Source organism: Uloborus diversus, chromosome 7 (assembly GCF_026930045.1).
Source record: "Uloborus diversus isolate 005 chromosome 7, Udiv.v.3.1, whole genome shotgun sequence".
In the NCBI taxonomy this organism is placed as follows: Eukaryota; Metazoa; Arthropoda; class Arachnida; order Araneae; family Uloboridae; genus Uloborus; species Uloborus diversus.
Genome location: NC_072737.1, coordinates 1,730,230 through 1,747,745, shown reverse-complemented (window position 1 = coordinate 1,747,745; position 17,516 = coordinate 1,730,230). Strand labels below are relative to the sequence as shown.

General features: G+C 38.0%; 1 protein-coding gene across 1 annotated transcript in view; it reads left to right on the top strand.

Annotated features, from left to right (window-relative positions):
• LOC129226160 (ADAMTS-like protein 3) overlaps positions 1-17,516 on the top strand; it is a 116,476-nt gene that overhangs the window by 14,212 nt on the left and 84,748 nt on the right. The window lies entirely within an intron of this gene.

Genomic DNA, 17,516 nt, shown 5'->3' with positions numbered 1-17,516 from the left:
TGCGCCATTTGCACGCACTGTCTTTGCCTCGGAATTCGTGTAAGGGATGGGCAGACGACGAAGATGATGAATGTGGGGGCTGCTTTTCGAACGTCTTGCACCACCCGTGGAGTTTCCCCCACTCACTGAAGTCGAGGTGCTGTAGCTGTTTGACCGCTTTCAGGGGTCATTTTTGGTTTCGTGAAAAAGTTCTAGAAAATCGCGAAACTGATAATTATTTTTGTTTATATTAGTGATGTTCCGGATATCCGTATCCGTATCCGCGGATATCCGAGGAAAAATAAAGATCTGTATCCGTATCCGTTACTTTTTTGACGGATCTTAAACGGATCTTTTCTATTCTAAAATTTTTTCAATATTTGAATAAAAGACTTAAATTCCGTTTAAATTAGGTTTTATTCATTATTTAAATTATAAGGTATCCTTTCAGAAGCCAACGGCCCTCTGAGACATGTTTTTTACTTTCTTCTATGTCTAATACATAGAAGAAAGTATTGGATTCGTGCAAATTTTCGAATTTTGACGGATTCGAACGTTTTGAGGTGTGCCGAGTCCATTTCAACCATTTTTGGAAAATGTCTGTCTGTCTGTGTGTGTGTATGTATGTATGTGTGTGTGTATGTATGTGTGTGTGTGTGTGTGTCACGTCTGTGTGTGACCAGTTTTTTGTGGCCGCTCTACAGCAAAAACTACCGCATGAAATCGAACGAAATTTGGTACACATATGTGCCCGTATGTGAACTTGTGCCCATTGGTTTTTGGCGCGAATTCCTCCAAGGGGGGTGGAGCAATGGGACGTTTTTTGAGTTACGCGTGCTTGCTATTCCTCAGGAAGTAACTGGCGGAATCAAACAAAATTTGGTCCATATGTTTCCCATAACAGGAGCAGGTGCTAATTCAATTTTGGTGTCAATAACTCAAACGGGGGTTGAGCTATAGAACGTTTTTTGTCGTCCATTGTGACTGCTGTATCTGAAGAAATAACGAACGGAATCAAACAAAAATTTTTTGACAAGTAGCCCTTAGTGGGTATAAGAGCTGATTTTATTTTGGTGTCAACAGCTAAAAAGGGGGTAGCGCAATCGCCCGTTCTTTTTTTCCATTGTGAGTGCCCTATCTCAAGAAGTAATGCTACGTTCTGGTTGAAATTTGGAATATATGTGAATCCATACGTAAACAGGCTTTGGTTCAATTTTGACTCCAATCGCTCCAAGAGGTGTTGATTTTTTTTTTTCTTTTTTTTTTGCGAATAAAAATAGTTTTATTAATGCAACAATAAGAAAGATAAATCGTAATAGATTGTCGTCTGCGTATTTCTCGTGATTTTAATTGTATGGAAATGATCGGAAATATTATCTCAATGATTTAAAATTTTTAACTGTTGCCATCTTATGTTTGTTAACAAATAAAATATTTGTAATTTATTCAAGCAAGGCTTTTAAAATAACTTTCAATTTTCGCTCTCTGCTTTGCTTTTGCAATAATTCAGACATTGGGATGGTCGTCAAGTTTTTGCATGTGTCATTTTGTTTTTGTTGGGAATATTGCTTCCTCGTCAAGCATGGGGAGGGATCAGAAAAAAAAAGAAAAATATAGAAGAAAGTTTCGTAATGGCCACAACATACTAGTTTTTTTTAATTTTTAGTTTAATATTAGTTTTTGTTATTGATATGGAGTTTCTGTTTTTCTTCGTTTTGGTTTTTCCCGGCATCCTTCAAAAAAAGTGACACAAAAGTCTCTATTTACTGTTTGTAAAGGTTCTGTTATTCCGTCGGTCGGAGCAATTTGTGTGGAATGGGTCAGCGCTGCATTTATGCTGAACTAAAATGCGAATAATTATTTCTAGCCTATCCAGTAGCAGCTTTACATTCTTGCTCCTGTATCCTACATCTACCGAGCAAGCTAGAAATAATTTTTCACATTCCATCCAAGCATTAATGCTGCGCTGACCCGTTCCTTCCAACTCTCCCTCAATTTTAACGGCGATTTCTTCAAAGAGTAAATCATTGTCTTTATTATATTTTCGCAGTAGATGACATTTTTTGAAGAAACAGTGTTATTATAGTGACGGGAATACCTTCCGTAATAAATTTTACCCTTGGATAGTTGAATTGGGCAAAAACATTTTGAGATCCGTATCCGTGGATCTTGACACTAATGATCCGGATCCGTATCCATATCCGCGGATCTACTTTTTTAACGATCCGACACATCACTAGTTTATATCTACACAAGTATCACATATATAATTCTTTTTTTGTGTTGTGCAGGGATGTTCATCCCATCAGGAGCAATTCCGTAGTTTCCCAAGTGACTTGAAGCCTCCTCCTCTTTGCGACACCCCCTTAAAAATTTCAATTTGACTCCCCCCCCCGTTGGGCACCCTTGCGTCCAGGGACCGATTTACACACCTGGATGCGCCGGGAAGTGACAAATATGGTGCCCCCCCCCCCAAAAAAAAAACTATAAATGTAAATTTTGGATGTTATTTTGATAGAAAGAAAACTTTAAAATATATCGATTTCATACGAAAAAAGTTAATAACTAAGATGTTTTGCAAAGAAATCATTTTATATATATCTAAAATAAATTTACGGTTTTCATGCTAGACATTTTTTTACAGTTGGAGATGGAAAAGCTATGATACAAATGGTAAAGGTGTATGGAAAGCATAATGTGCTTTCTGCGCATCAACGATTCTTTATATATTTTCTCCTTTGTTTTCTCGTGGTAAATTCATCTATAATGTCCTCATAATCAGAAGTTTTAGGTCAAACTTCCTTCTATTGATAACAGAGCTAATAAAGATAATTTACCATCAGAAATGAGAGTATGCAAAGGACACTTAATTCTCTTCAATAGCGAAAATGATCGTTCTCCACTACAATTGGAGATTGGCAAAGTCAAAAACAATTTCACGGCTGTATCTACATTGGCAAAAGTATCCATTTACGAAGTTTATGGATTATTTTTTTACTTTTCGGTCACTAAACTTTCTTTTCCGATGGTTGAACTAATATGAATAAATTCATCAGGAAAAGATTCCTCCGCATCACAGGAGCAAGATTTTTAAAGATCTTATGCACTTTCTCGAATATTTTTCTTGTCGCATTCAAACGAGCAAGAATGTTTCTTTAATACGCCATCATAGTCTGACATCCTGAATTTTAGTTTTGTAATCAAATTACCACCGATTACATAAAAACAGGAAACCTTGAAACTTTGCTTAGAGTCTAATATGACTTCACATTGTCCATCATAAAACTGTTTTGGAGTTGCTTTCTGTCTTTTTGCTCAAAAAAAAAAGGCAGAAATTTGGTGCCCCCCTTTCCTTTGGGGCACCGGGCCCGGGCCCCGAATGCCCTGCCGTAAATCAGTCCCTGTTTGTGTCATATCTATTGTTCGGAAATGCGCAATGCTTCGAGGATGATTTTTCAGGCGAAAAGGCACAAACCTTAACTTGTTAGTTATTAACACAATTCAAAGCCGTACGTTTGTGCAAAACTTGGACCTTTGGACAGTTAATTAAACGTGCCCTACGCTCAGCTTTATAAATGGTGTCCCAAAATTAACTCAAGATTAACTTGGGATCGCACTATGTCTGACCATCGATTACATGGAAAGGCTAATATCCGGTTTATTAGGCGGAAATGGACGTATCTATTAGTTTATAGGGGTGTTGGTTGATTTGCCACAGATGTGCACTTTTGCCTCTCTATTATTTAGCCTTAGTTTTGTAAAAATGAATATTTGCTCACAGCTCTCAGCAACATTTTTTAAATCTAAAGTATGTTCGTTCCATATTCTCACGGCAAAAATTAATTGATTTATTCATTCACAACAAAGTCTTTGAGGTTACCATTTTGCTTTTACGTTCCTGAACGAAATGAAAATATTGTATTTTCTTTTTGTTGTTTCCATGGTAACTATTTTTGTTTCCCTTTAATTTATTTTAGAGAATGCAATAAATGAATAAGGCACTAGTGACATTATAAAACGCGTGTGTCAATATCCCATCGCTATTTTCCCCTCTCCCCTTATAGATTCATTCAGATGGAATCGTCTCTACTTGGCAGATTGCCAGATTACATACAATTCGTGGTCAAGCAGTTGATCCGCAAAAAGCTAAACAGCTATTAGAAAGAGAGAGAGAGAGAGAAAAAAAAAAGATGTTTACATTGTTTGACCACTGGGACCGTCAGAGGCGGATACAGACTACCATTTTAGGGGGGGGGGGGCACGCTGAAGAATATAAGATTTTGGGTACGAAAAGATTCTGAAAATGCTTGGTTGTCAATAAAAAGCACCGACTTTGCCGGGAAAAAGTCACCTAGTGCAATATAAATGTTATTAATTAATTTCATAAGCAATGAAAGGAAGTATTTATTATTTACTTCACAAATGCCGGGTACATTGGCCATTAGGCCATAAAACCGCGGTTTCTCCAATATTTCTCGACAACACAATTAAAATTAGTTAGTGCAAAGCTGTCGGTGTGCACCGAACACACCAGAAAGTGCAGGTCGGGGGATCCTTCAGGTGAAAGCAGAACAAATAGGCATTGAGACAATCGTGTCCTTTTAAAAGTCTAAAAGCAGCTACAGCAGCAGAAAGGAAGTTGTATTTAAAATTTTAGCTTTAAAAAATGTTCAATGAATTGAATATATTGCTGCAAACCTTTGCATGCTATTCATAAATTGGTTCACAAAGAACACAAAGTGGTTGGATAATATTGTCAGCAGTTTAGGAGGAGGAAGGGGGGGGAGGGCCATGAGCCCCATGACCCTTCCCTTGTATCCGCCCCTCGGGACCGTGTAGTTTTATGTGATTTTGTGTACATAAAAACCAAAATCCTTAGCACTCTTGAGTAGCGATTGTAGACGTCAGACGCGTTCATTTTGTAAAATAAAAAATGTCTTGCATCCGCTGGGGTGCTTTGACTGAATGGCCCTCCTTTAATAATTCACCTGCAATACGTCAAACCTGTTGCCTTCCTAAAATACCGATGTTGGACATGATAAACACCCCCTACGAAGCGCTACCGACTCCCGCCCAAACCTAACAAGCCATAAACATCCATTTCACGCGCCCCGGCCGGTATAAATCAGTGTCTTTACGACCGCGACTCCACCCCCAACGAACCACCACTCCGACAGGTGGGCTACCGGGCGAGGGAATCGTCTGCGCGAGTGATGGACGGTAAGTTCGGAAGGTGGTACGTCAGCCAAAAACAGAATCCATCATCTTATCCTCCCCCCAAACCAATCTTGGTACCTACCTGAAGCACGTTGGTCCAATAAAAAGCCATATTGAAGTAACAATAATATCTAGAAAAACAAGAACATTGAATTGAAAAAAAAAAGGAAAATTAATTTGAATTTCGAGATCTTGAATTCAAATTATGTTTTTCGCAATCACGAGTGTGTGTATGTAGCGTGTGTGCTTGTGTGTGGGGGGTATGTGTGTTTGTGTGTAGGGAATATGAGTATGTGGGTGTAGGCATGTGTGTTTGTGTCTGTATGTATGCATTAATGTGTGAGTAGTTGTGTGTATGCTTTTGTGTTTGTATGTGTAGGTGTCTGTATGTGTGTGTGTGTATGTGTGTGTATGTGTTTGTGTGTGTCTGTATGTGTGTGTATGTGTGTGTATGTGTTTGTGTGTGTCTGTATGTGTGTATGTGTTTGTGTGTGTCTGTATGTGCGTGTATGTGTTTGTGTGTGTGTGTGTGTGTGTGTGTGCGTGTGTGTGTGTAGTTGTGTATGTATGCGCGTGCGTGTAGGACATGGATGCAACCTGGAGACGGCTTTCGCTGTAGGAGCAGCATCGTGAGGATCCAGTCGACGGTGATGCTGCAGAGGGTGGCGGTGGGAAAATAAAATGATAGGACGTCAAAACAGTCAAATGAAAGCAATAAGCAATCGTGATTGCTCAAAAAGAAACGACCCTGTTTGCCGAAACCTCATACAAAGGGAAAAAAAAGAATCTCGAACACATATGAACGTATTATACATGTCATAATCTATGAACACATATGAACGTAACATACATGTCATAATCAATGAACACATATGAACGTAACATACATGTCATAATCCATGAACACATATGAACGTAACATACATGTCATAATCCATGAACACATATGAACGTAACATACATGTCATAATCTATGGACACATATGAACGTAACATACATGTCATAATCTATGAACACATATGATCGTAGCATACATGTCATAATCTATGAACACATATGATCGTAGCATACATGTCATAATCTATGAACACATGTGAACATAACATACATGTCATAATCTATGAACACATGTGAACGTAACATACATGTCATAATCCATGAACACATGTGAACGTAACATACATGTCATAATCTATGAACACATGTCAACGTAACATACATGTCATAATCTATGAACACATGTGAACGTAACATACATGTCACAATCTATGAACACATATGAAATTAGAATACATTTATTTTATGGTATTCTAATTAACATGGGAAAGCACAGAAAATGACAGGAAAGTTGATTTTATAAAACTTGGAAGTTCCGAGCAAACTTTATCAAACGTAGCAAAAATTACTCTTTTGATTGGTACGAAAATTGTAATGCGCGAGCAAGTTTTGTTGACCACCAACATTGAGAACCAATGCTAATTTTCAGTCTTTCACTAATACCTCTGGTAGCAAAAGTCCTACAAATGTGAGACCTAACTGGGAACATTCTCAATCAAGTCACGTTTGAAATAAAAGAAGAATGATCAAAATTGGTTTTATTTCTGTGGCACATTTAGGAGCTACGGTGCCACAGAAGAGTTAGAAAGAGACTTCAGCTTATGGTATGTTTCGAAGTTTTGTTGCCTTATAGAAGAAACTAGCTGCGTTGCCCGGCTTTGCCCGGTCTACTTTGAAAACAAAAATTTTGTCAAGTGACGTATAGTCAACAATCGGGCATAAATAAAAGAAAAAAAAAACATCATGCAAAATTTCCCTTCAAACAATGACGACAGATATTAAAATACTTTTAAGAAATTAAAACAAAATGAGATGGATTTAAAAAGCGTAACCATAGAAACACGAAATAAAATAAGTTTACGAATTGAAAATGAGAAAGATGGAAATAAACAATAGATTTAAAAAGCGTTACCGTGGAAACGCAAAATAAAATAGTTAAAAACTTGAATAGAGAACAGATTTTTGAACTTCATTTCATTCGCTTGTAACTTTTTTTCTAATGGAGATAGAGGCTTAAACTTTCGACCTTGGGTCGAGTTAGATCTGGAGTAAAAAAAGCAGCTCTTTCCAATGCTGTCAAAAAGAAAACTGTGGGACAATTCCTTCACTTTTTATTGATGGATTCAATGAGTAGTACCTAAATTTCAGCTAAGCCTAAAAAAATTTGAGATAAAAACGTAAAAAACTCCCGCCGCAATTAAGTTAGAGCGTTGGAACAAATTGCATAGAACGCGGAAAATTCTTCCCTTTCCAACGATATATAATGTTACAATTTGCGAGTAATTTTTCACCCCCAATATTCGGAAATTTATGTAGAAATTGGGCCTAAATTGGAATAAAAAAAGAACTATTCATCGAATTGTTTTCGAACTGGTCTGCAAACCTTCTCAGGACTTAAAAGAACAAACTGTGAAAATTTCATCGAAATCGGCCGGGTCGTTCTCGAGTTTTGCGAGTTCAAACACACAGACGCTTTTTGGACACTTCATTTTATACTATGTAGAGAAATATCATTCCTTTATTTAGACATTTATTATTATTCTCAAAATCTTCCTGCTTTATAGCATACTGTCTTAGGATAGCCATACAGCGCGGGAGAAGTGGTGGGTCCGTCCCTTGATGAATGGGAGTGGCTGACGTCCGGTCGTCTGCGTGGAAAACTGCAGCAACTATACCACATAACATTCATTGCTAGTTACATTCTAGTGTTAGATACAGAAAAAACCGATAACTATATTCTAAGAGGGGAAAAAAGGAGTTTCTTGTCTTAACCCCTTCAGACCTGGTGTCCGGTATACCGGACAACCACTTTAAACAGCTGCTAATCATTTAATGATTGATTTAATTAGTTGATTTTTTTTGTAGTTGACTCTTTACATTCTACTTATTATAATCTGCGAAATAATTTTTCGTTTTGGGATTGACAACACTGACATATAAGGATTGAGAGATAGAAAAAGGCTAATTTTTCCAATCATGGATTTTCGTCTGAAAAGCGAGGTTTTTTTCCTGATGTTTGTAAAAATATATAATCTTTAATGAATCGTTTCAAACGCTCATATTATGTTTTATAATTGTTTGTAGAACATTTTATAATAAAGTTTGTTCGGTATTTTACCGTTATTGTATATGAAATATTGATTTCAAAAATAAAAGTCTGGAGTACTGGACGTGCCATAACTCTTTTAATTCTTCTCCCACAAACTCAAAATTTTGTCTATAAGATACCCTTTACCATAGTACACTGTGTACCAAATATCAACATTTTTGGTCCAATATTTCATAATTCCGACTGAAGGGGTTAAAGAAGATTAAGGGAGTGGGATCGTCTAGGAATTATATCCTCTGCAACTGGACGTCACTACCAGCAAAAATACACTCAGAAGTCACACGAACAAGAAAAGGTTTTCCAACTGCTAAAATAAATTTCCTCGGTGGTCTGATTTACGCTTTGGCATCGCCTAACAAATGGCGCCACGCCCCCAAAACGCGATGTTCCATCACCCCTTCCCAGGGGGAGGACCCCTCTCAGCAAAAAAAAAACCCACCCTCGATCCATCAGATCTCAACCTCGTTTCTCACCAATTAATCTCAACTGCTCTGGTCAAATCTTTATCAATTGCGTCTGGAAAAGGGAAGAGTTCTTTAACTAGTGGTGACCTCGATCTTCGCGCCATTTTTCTTGGGGGGTGTAATCCGACACGTGGGAGGATGGACTGTCCCCCAGGAAGTTCCTCGGTGATTAGTTCGCTGTCTCGGCCGCAGACGATAAGTCCAGTTTTGGTGTCCGATCGGGGCGGTGACCTATTGCTGGAGGCTGTAATAATTCCATCGTGGAAGCCTTTCGCACTGTATACATGATTTATTGCATCTTTAGGAAAGTTGGTTCCATGTCTGACATAAATTTTCGTATCAGACAGCCGAAAGGTCAACATGTTTGGGTTACTTTTTCAGAAGTAGCGACAAATTGATCTAAACTGGTATGGTCTTAGACTTAGATTGGCTTCTCTCATTGAGTTTAATCCGAAGTCATGCATGAAAATGTAGATAAAAATATTTCAAACATGACGGTATAGGTGTTTCTGAACAAAAGTGGTCCAAACATAAGAGTTGTCGCGATTTCAGGTTTCAAAATTCAAAGATTCTGCAGAATCTCATCTTCATACAGTGTATGGTAATTAAAACAAATATAGTAAATTAAGAAACGCCACTGCAGCTAAACTATAATGAGCTTCAGCATGAGATTATAATGGTAAATCTTTAGATTGATATTACTTTATTCAAAAGACATACGTATTTGAACCGGATAAAACAGCGGATAAATTATTTGTTAAGAAACTATGAGGAAAATTGTTTTCTTTTTTTTTTTTTTTGGTGTCTTAACAATTCAACGTCATTTTGCTGAAAAACATGGTTTTCTGTGGTAATGAATGGCAAGTTTGCATCCGGATTTTCAGTCATTCGGATTGCCTTTGATCTCAGTTAGTCCGGTTAAACGAATGTTTACTCTACTTTAAGGGGGTCCGGGACACATTTTGAATTTTTTTTTATTATATACTTTAGAGTTTTGAAATTTTTTGCACTAATTCACCATTTATTTAATAAGCAAAATCATAACATAAATATGAAAAAAAAATTTATTAAAATTCAATTACTTTTTTTTAAAAATGGGGTTGCTTTAAATTGCTATAACTCAAAATATTCTTGATCAATTTTCATTTTTTTTAAATAAATTACGCACAAATATCTAAGCTTTAATTTTTATTCGGCGATTTTAAAAATATTGATTCAATAAAAAATAAAAAATATTTGAAGAAAAATTTCGAAAAATTCGAAGATACTTTTTTTAAAAAAATATCATAATTTTTGCTGTAAACGTTTTTTTTTTTTATATTCGCAGAATAAAAATTAAAGTAAACTGTTTGAAAAAGATGTGCGCCTAGTTTCATTACTTTATCGGTTCCTGACTTTAAAGAGTTTGAATGCAAGAAATCGGGAAAAAGTGCATCATGGAGAAAAACGCGTTTAAAGTTTTAAAGTTAAGTACCCATTAGTTAGGTGTTCATGCAACAAAAATAATTATATTGTAACGGATTCGGTGCGACTTCCACTTTCTTGAAATGAAGACACAGTTCTTGATAAAAACACAGGAAATTTATTTACACTATGTACAGGAAAGATCTTCAACAACTGCTAAATTATTCATCAGCAATTAAGCAATTATCACACAACACCGTAAACTCAACGTTTACACACGTATTTACTTCCAAATACGAAAACAACACAGCGAAATGCCTCGCAATAAACAGAGCAAATACGCTCTCCGTTCGAAATCTCAATCGAAACTCTCCTGTTTATCACGTGGGACGCCTTTATAAACATCGAAAGAAATCTCTCAAATATTCCACACGCTTCTGGAAAATAGTAGACCGTTATCAAATTTTATCAATGAACAAAAAGGAAATAGGAGGGTCGTATACTTTAGCCATATGAAAAGGGGTTGTATATTCATTACGGGAAACTATTTACAGGTTACGTTACTACAATAATTACTATTTACAGAATTTGTAACAATATCTTTCGTTCTATTTAAGATAGAAACAAGATTCAAACATCTTCTTAAGCAGAAAAAACGGAGTAATTTTTCACATGATTAAAAAAAAATGCAAAATTTAACGATTTTTGTGTCTCAGACCCCTTAAGATTAAAATGAAAACTAACTTCCCGAATCGGCTGAACGTGTCAATCTACATTCACACTCGACGAAACGATATCGATCCGTCGATATTTATCATCACAAAAAAAAAAAGTTATCAAAAAAGAAAAAGTTATCTCTACCCATCAATAAAAACAGTAGTTACAAAACATTTTAGCTGTTGTGATTGCAGTACTTTTTTGAACTCAAATCCCGCAGTCTTCGAAACCCTTTGTTTCGTTATGAATATTTAAAAATCAAACGTTTCCGATATTCACTCTCGTCTCGAGCCAAACCTGTATTTACTGTTTCCCCACAACGCACGAATGATACCCACGTGGCCCGTCATTATGCTCTGTGCTCCGGAAAAAATGATAGAAAAAATAAATCTCGGGCAATATTTTTCGGAAACAATAGTTGGATACTGCTTTTTGTAAATTTATCGTCTGCTGTGTTTTTACATTTAATATTTATCTATTTATGATCGTCTGCAATGTCTATGTTTCTTTGTATTATTTACAGAAGCGGCTTGTACGAGGGGGCGACTGAACCTCAGTTTTGATAGCTCCACTTTTCTGTGACGTCTGTCCCGATTTTTCAGATCGAATTCCATTTTTTTTTTTGAGAGGAGCATTTAATCAATAATGACGTTTTAATCAAAAAATACAGAACAATTTTCCACAAAAAAAGAAAAAAAAGAAAAAGAAAAATGCAAGGGCACCACCCATCTACGCCCCCCCCCCCCCGTCTCTTCTGATACCCCGCATATTTGGTACACCAGCCACCTTGATTATTTATTTTTTTTATCGTCTGTGTAATATCAATTGTTTTCGCTTTTTTTTTTTTGAGCAATCACGATTGCTTATTGTTCTCATTTGACTGTTTTGATGTGCTATCATTTTATTTTCCCACCAGCACCCTCTGCCAGCACCAGCGAAAACCGTCTCCAGGTTGCGTCCATATCCTACACACACACGCATACACACACGCGCATACAAACTCACACACCTACACACACACGAACGCCTACACACACAGCACTGCATTCACAACATGCACATACATGCATACATACACACACACGAACGCCTACACACACACCCGTACACACAACACTGCGTACACAACATGCACACACATGCTTACATACACACACACGCGCGCACCCACACACATGCGCCTACACAAACATACACGCGCATACATACACACACGCGCATGCAAACTCACACACCTACACTCACACAGACGAACGCCTACACACACAGCACTGCATACACAACATGCTCATACATGCATACATACACACACACGAACGCCTACACACACAGTACTGCGTCCACAACATGCACACACATGCTCACATACACACACACACACACGCACTCACACACATGCACCTGCACAAACATACACGCGCATACATACACACACGCGCTCGTGATTGCGAGAAACATAATTTGAATTCAAAATGCCAAAAATTCAAATTAATTTTTTTATGGCAACGACAAAAGGAATTAATAAAAGAGCTGAAATGTTTTAATGGAATATAAAATTTCCCCCCCAAGTTCTTGGCGTAAAATATTTTACGTTTTACGTCATTATGTTACTAAAATTATTTTTTTAATAAATAGTAAAGAGTTTGATTTACTTATTGAAGTGTAGAAGCACATTTTTGTTCACTAAAATTCCTAAGTACTGAAAAGGAAGAAGCAATAGTCATTGGGTGGGGAGGTGAGACTCGATGCTTCCGTTGACCGACAGAGGGCGCTGCCGGCCATCCCCAGGGAACGGGACGGTTTTTTGAAATGAGATCTCGACTCGTAATGCACGGTTATAGGTAATAACAGCGAAAGAAGATTTCAGAATGGTAAAAGAGATAGGGTTTTCCGCCGAGTTTTTGCGACCGCGAATTTACGACGATTATTTTTCGCCGGCGTTTTTTGTGTTCGATAGTTTGGAGTTAAACCCCCTGGGGAGGTATGTTCCGGGGTTTCGATGGATCAGTGTAACCATATTTGCCCGAGCACTTATCATAGAATGCCGTAAAAATTTATGTCCGGCAGCAGATTTTTAGACGAGAGCTGTTAGGTTTTTAACGAAGCGTTTTTTCTTCGAATATATAAATAATCGTGGCGATCCAATTTCAAGTCCCTGGTGAATATTCCTTTCCCTTGCGTCATTAAAAAGGACCATTTTTAAATACCTTTCGGTTAAAATTAATTTTAATATGTATTTCGAGTGTAGGGAGAAGTTTTTTTTTTTTTTTTTTTTTTTTTTTTGCTCACTTGATTTTCTTTTTTTTTTACTTCCTTTTACAAAAAAGGAAGTATTGCATTCGCGAAAAAAATTTCACTCAAATATCGGCCTTCATTTCCATTTTTCTCATCTCCGAATGAATGTTGAGTTTTTTTTTCGACCCGACCACACGTGGATATATGCCTAGAAACGTACAGACACCAGAAATATCCATTTTGACGACCCCCGAGTTAATTACGAAGAGTTTTCTCGTGACGTCCGTATGTACGTATGTATGTGTGTATGTATCTCGCATAACTCAAAAACGGGATGTCCTAGAATGTTGAAATTTGGTACGTGGACTCCTAGTGGGGTCTAGTTGTGCACCTTCAATTTTGGTTGCATTCGGATGTTCCTAAGGGGGTCTTCTGCTCCCTTTTTGGGGGGAAATTATTGTTAATTTCGATGTAAACTCAAGTTGTGTTAAAATTTGTCGGACACTTGGTGATATATCACCAGTCTTTTGGTCGCCAAGTTTTGTCGCCAACTTGGCGACAAATTTGGAGATTTTTTTAAATTGTTTTTTAAAATTTTGTTTCAGTTTGGCCACTATTGGTGATATTTAGAGAGTAAATAATTGAATCACATTAAAATTGCCAATAATTGGGAAATGGCATTAAATTGGAGAGCTCGTTTTCTTGTGAAGATTACATTGTGTTGGGTAAGAGGATGAACTGCCTTCAAATTTTGAAATCAAAATGAAACTTTTCTCTCCACAAATGGCCACAAATAACAGTTTTCAACCAAAGGAGTCCCCTTTTGAAAATTAAAAAACGTGCCCCCCCCCCCCCCTCCATTACAGATTAAGTGATGCAAATTCTTATGGCTAATTTCACAAAGGTACTTGATGTATGAATAGAAAAGGTCGCCAAGAGGAACTTGACATTTTGGAACGAAGCGCTTGTGCAGGCAGAATTTCCTCCTACCAGTAATATTGGGGGGTAGGGGGGGGGGGCGATTAGAATCTATGTAAGAACTTTAGTCGCCATAAATCAAAAAATTCTCCCGTTTAGTTTCGTCACACAAGAAACCTTACACGTATATTTACTTCCATTTACAAAAAAGGAAGTATTGTGTTTGCGAAAAACATTTCACTCAAAAATCGGCCTTCATTTCCATTTTGCTCACCCCCGAATGAATGTTGAGTTTTTTTTCGACCCGACCACTCGTGGATATGTGCCTAGGAACGTACAGACACCCGAAATATCCATTTTGACGACCCCCGAGTTAATTACAACGAATTTTCTCGTGACGTCCGTATGCACGTATGTATGTGCGTATGTATCTCGCATAACTCAAAAAACGGTATGTCCTTGAAAGTTGAAATTTAGTACGTAGACTCCTAGTGGGACCTAGTTGTGCACCTCCCCTTTTGGTTGCATTCGGGTGTTTTTAAGGGGTCTTTTGCCCCTTTTTGGGGGGAAATCGTTGTTAATTTCGATGTAAACTCAAGTGGTGTTATCATTTGGCGGACACTTGGCGATCTATCGCCAGTCTTTTGGTCGCCAAGTTTTGTCGCCAGCTTGGCGACAAATTTGGCGATTTTTCTTTTTCTTTTTTTTTTTTTTGAAATTTGGTTTCAATTTAGCCACCGTTGGTGATATTTAGAGAGTAAGCTATTGAGTGACATTAAAATTGCCAATAATGGGGAAATGACATTAAATTGGAGTAAAAGGAAGTCATGTGATGCACACATCGGCTCGTAGTTTATAGGATTAGCAATATGGCACCGAAACATACCTTTCGCCACGTCCGTGGTCTTGTGTTTTTTTCCGGTCTTTTTATTCCGTTTTTTTCCCTTGCGCTTTCCGGTTGGGAATTGCCGGAATACAACAAGCCGGTTTCTCGCGATGGCACAGCTCCGAGTGATCCTATCTCGACAAAGGTTCATATTTTACTTTCATTTGTTCATTATGAAGCATTCGTGCGATTGAACTTCGTTCAAATGCCACAGGCGTTTGAACAAAAAAGAAAAATTAATTTGATCTTTTACCCCTTGAATTCAAATTATGTTTTTCGCAATCACGAGTGTGTGTGTGTTTGTGTATGTATGTAGGCATGTGTGTTTATGTGTGTGGGGGGGGGGAATGTGTGTTTGTGTGTAGGGATATGTGTATGTGTGTGTAGGCATGTGTGTTTGTGTCTGTGTGAAGGTATGAGTGTGTGGGTAGTTGTGTGTATGAGTGTTTGTGGGTGCTGGGGAATGTGTATGTGTGTGTAGGCATATGTGTTTGTGTCTGTGTCCAGGCATGTGTGTTTGGGGGGTATGTGTGTTTGTGTGTAGGGGGTATGTGTGTTTGTGTGCAGGGGTATGTGTATGTGTGTGTAGGCATGCGTGTTTTTGTCTGTGTGCAGGTATGAGTGTGTGGGTAGTTGTGTGTATGAGTGTTTATGTGTGGGGAGCAGGATGTGTATGTGTGTGTAGGCATATGTGTTTGTGTCTGTGTTTAGGCATGAGTTTGTGAGTAGTTGTGTAAGTGTGTGTGTATGTGTAGGTGTCTGTATGTAGGGGATATGTGTGTTTGTGTGTAGGGGTATGTGTATGTATGTGTAGGCGTTTGTTTGTGTCTGTGTGCAGGTATGAGTGTGTGGGTAGTTGTGTAGGTGTGTGTATGTGTAGATGTCTGTATGTGTACGTATGTGTAGGTGTCTGTATGTATGCGTGTGTGTGTATGTATGTGTTTGTGTATGTTTGTGTATGTGTGTGTAGGCATATGTGTTTGTGTCTGTGTTTAGGCATGAGTGTGTGGGTAGTTGTGTGTATGAGTGTTTGTGGGTGCTGGGGAATGTGTATGTGTGTGTAGGCATATGTGTTTGCGTCTGTGTTTAGGCATGAGTGTGTGGGTAGTTGTGTAGGTGTTTGTGTATGTGTAGATGTCTGTATGTGTATGTATGTGTAGGTGTCTGTATGTATGCGTGTGTGTGTATGTATGTGTTTGAGTGTGTTTGTGTATGTTTGTGTATGTGTGTGTAGGCATATGTGTTTGTGTCTGTGTTTAGGCATGAGTGTGTGGGTAGTTGTGTAGGTGTGTATGTGTAGGTGTCTGTATGTGTATGTATGTGTAGGTGTCTGTATGTATGCGTGTGTGTGTATGTATGTGTTTGAGTGTGTTTGTGTGTGTTTGAGTATGTGTGTGTAGGTGTATGTATTTTTGTGTGCGCGCAGGTATGAGTGTGTGGATAGTTGTGTGTATAAGTGTTTTTGTGTGGGGAGCAGGATGTGTATGTGTGTGTAGGCATGTGTGTTTGTGTCTGTGTGCAGGCATGAGTTTGTGAGTAGTTGTGTAGGTGTGTGTGTATGTGTAGGTGTCTGTATGTGTATGTATGTGTAGGTGTCTGTATTTTTGTGTGCGCGCAGGTATGAGTGTGTGGATAGTTGTGTGTATGAGTGTTTGTGTGTGGGGAGCAGGATGTGTATGTGTGTGTAAGCATGTGTGTTTGTGTCTGTGTGCAGGCATGAGTTTGTTAGTAGTTGTGTAGGTGTGTGTGTATGTGTAGGTGTCTGTATGTGTATGTATGTGTAGGTGTCTGTATGTAGGGGATATGTGTGTTTGTGGGTAGGGGGTATGGTGTATGTGTGTGTAGGCATATGTGTTTGTGTCTGTGTTTAGGCATGAGTGTGTGGGTAGTTGTGTAGGTGTGTGTGTATATGTAGGTGTCTGTATGTATGCGTGTGTGTGTATGTATGTGTTTGAGTGTGTTTGTGTGTGTTTGAGTATGTGTGTGTAGGTGTATGTATTTTTGTGTGAGCGCGTGTGTGTGTGATGCAACCTGGAGATGGCTTTCGTTAGAGGAGCAGCATCGTGAGGAGCCGGTCGACGGTGGTGCTGCAGAGGGTGCTGGCGGGAAAATAAAATGATAGCACATCAAAACAGTCAAATGAAAGCAATAAGCAATCGTGATTGCTCAAAAAGACAGTGGATTCATTCTTTGTTCAAAAATAATAAGAAAATTATTCTTATTAATTTATTGTAAATAATTCTATGTACTTTGCTTGCAAGACATGGATAAACGGTTGTTCCGGTTATTTAGGGTTTTGCTTTACTCATTACCCGAATTATCCAGATTTTCCGGACAAAAATAATATGAAAATTATTCATATTAATTTATTGTAAATAATTCTATGTACTTTGCTTGCAAAACATGGATAAACGGTTGTTCCGGTTATTTAAGGTTTTGCTTTACTCATTACCCGAATTATCCAGATTTTCCGGAAAATTCCATTTCAGGTAGAATTTTATACCTGCCCCCTCTTCCGGAAGGCAAACG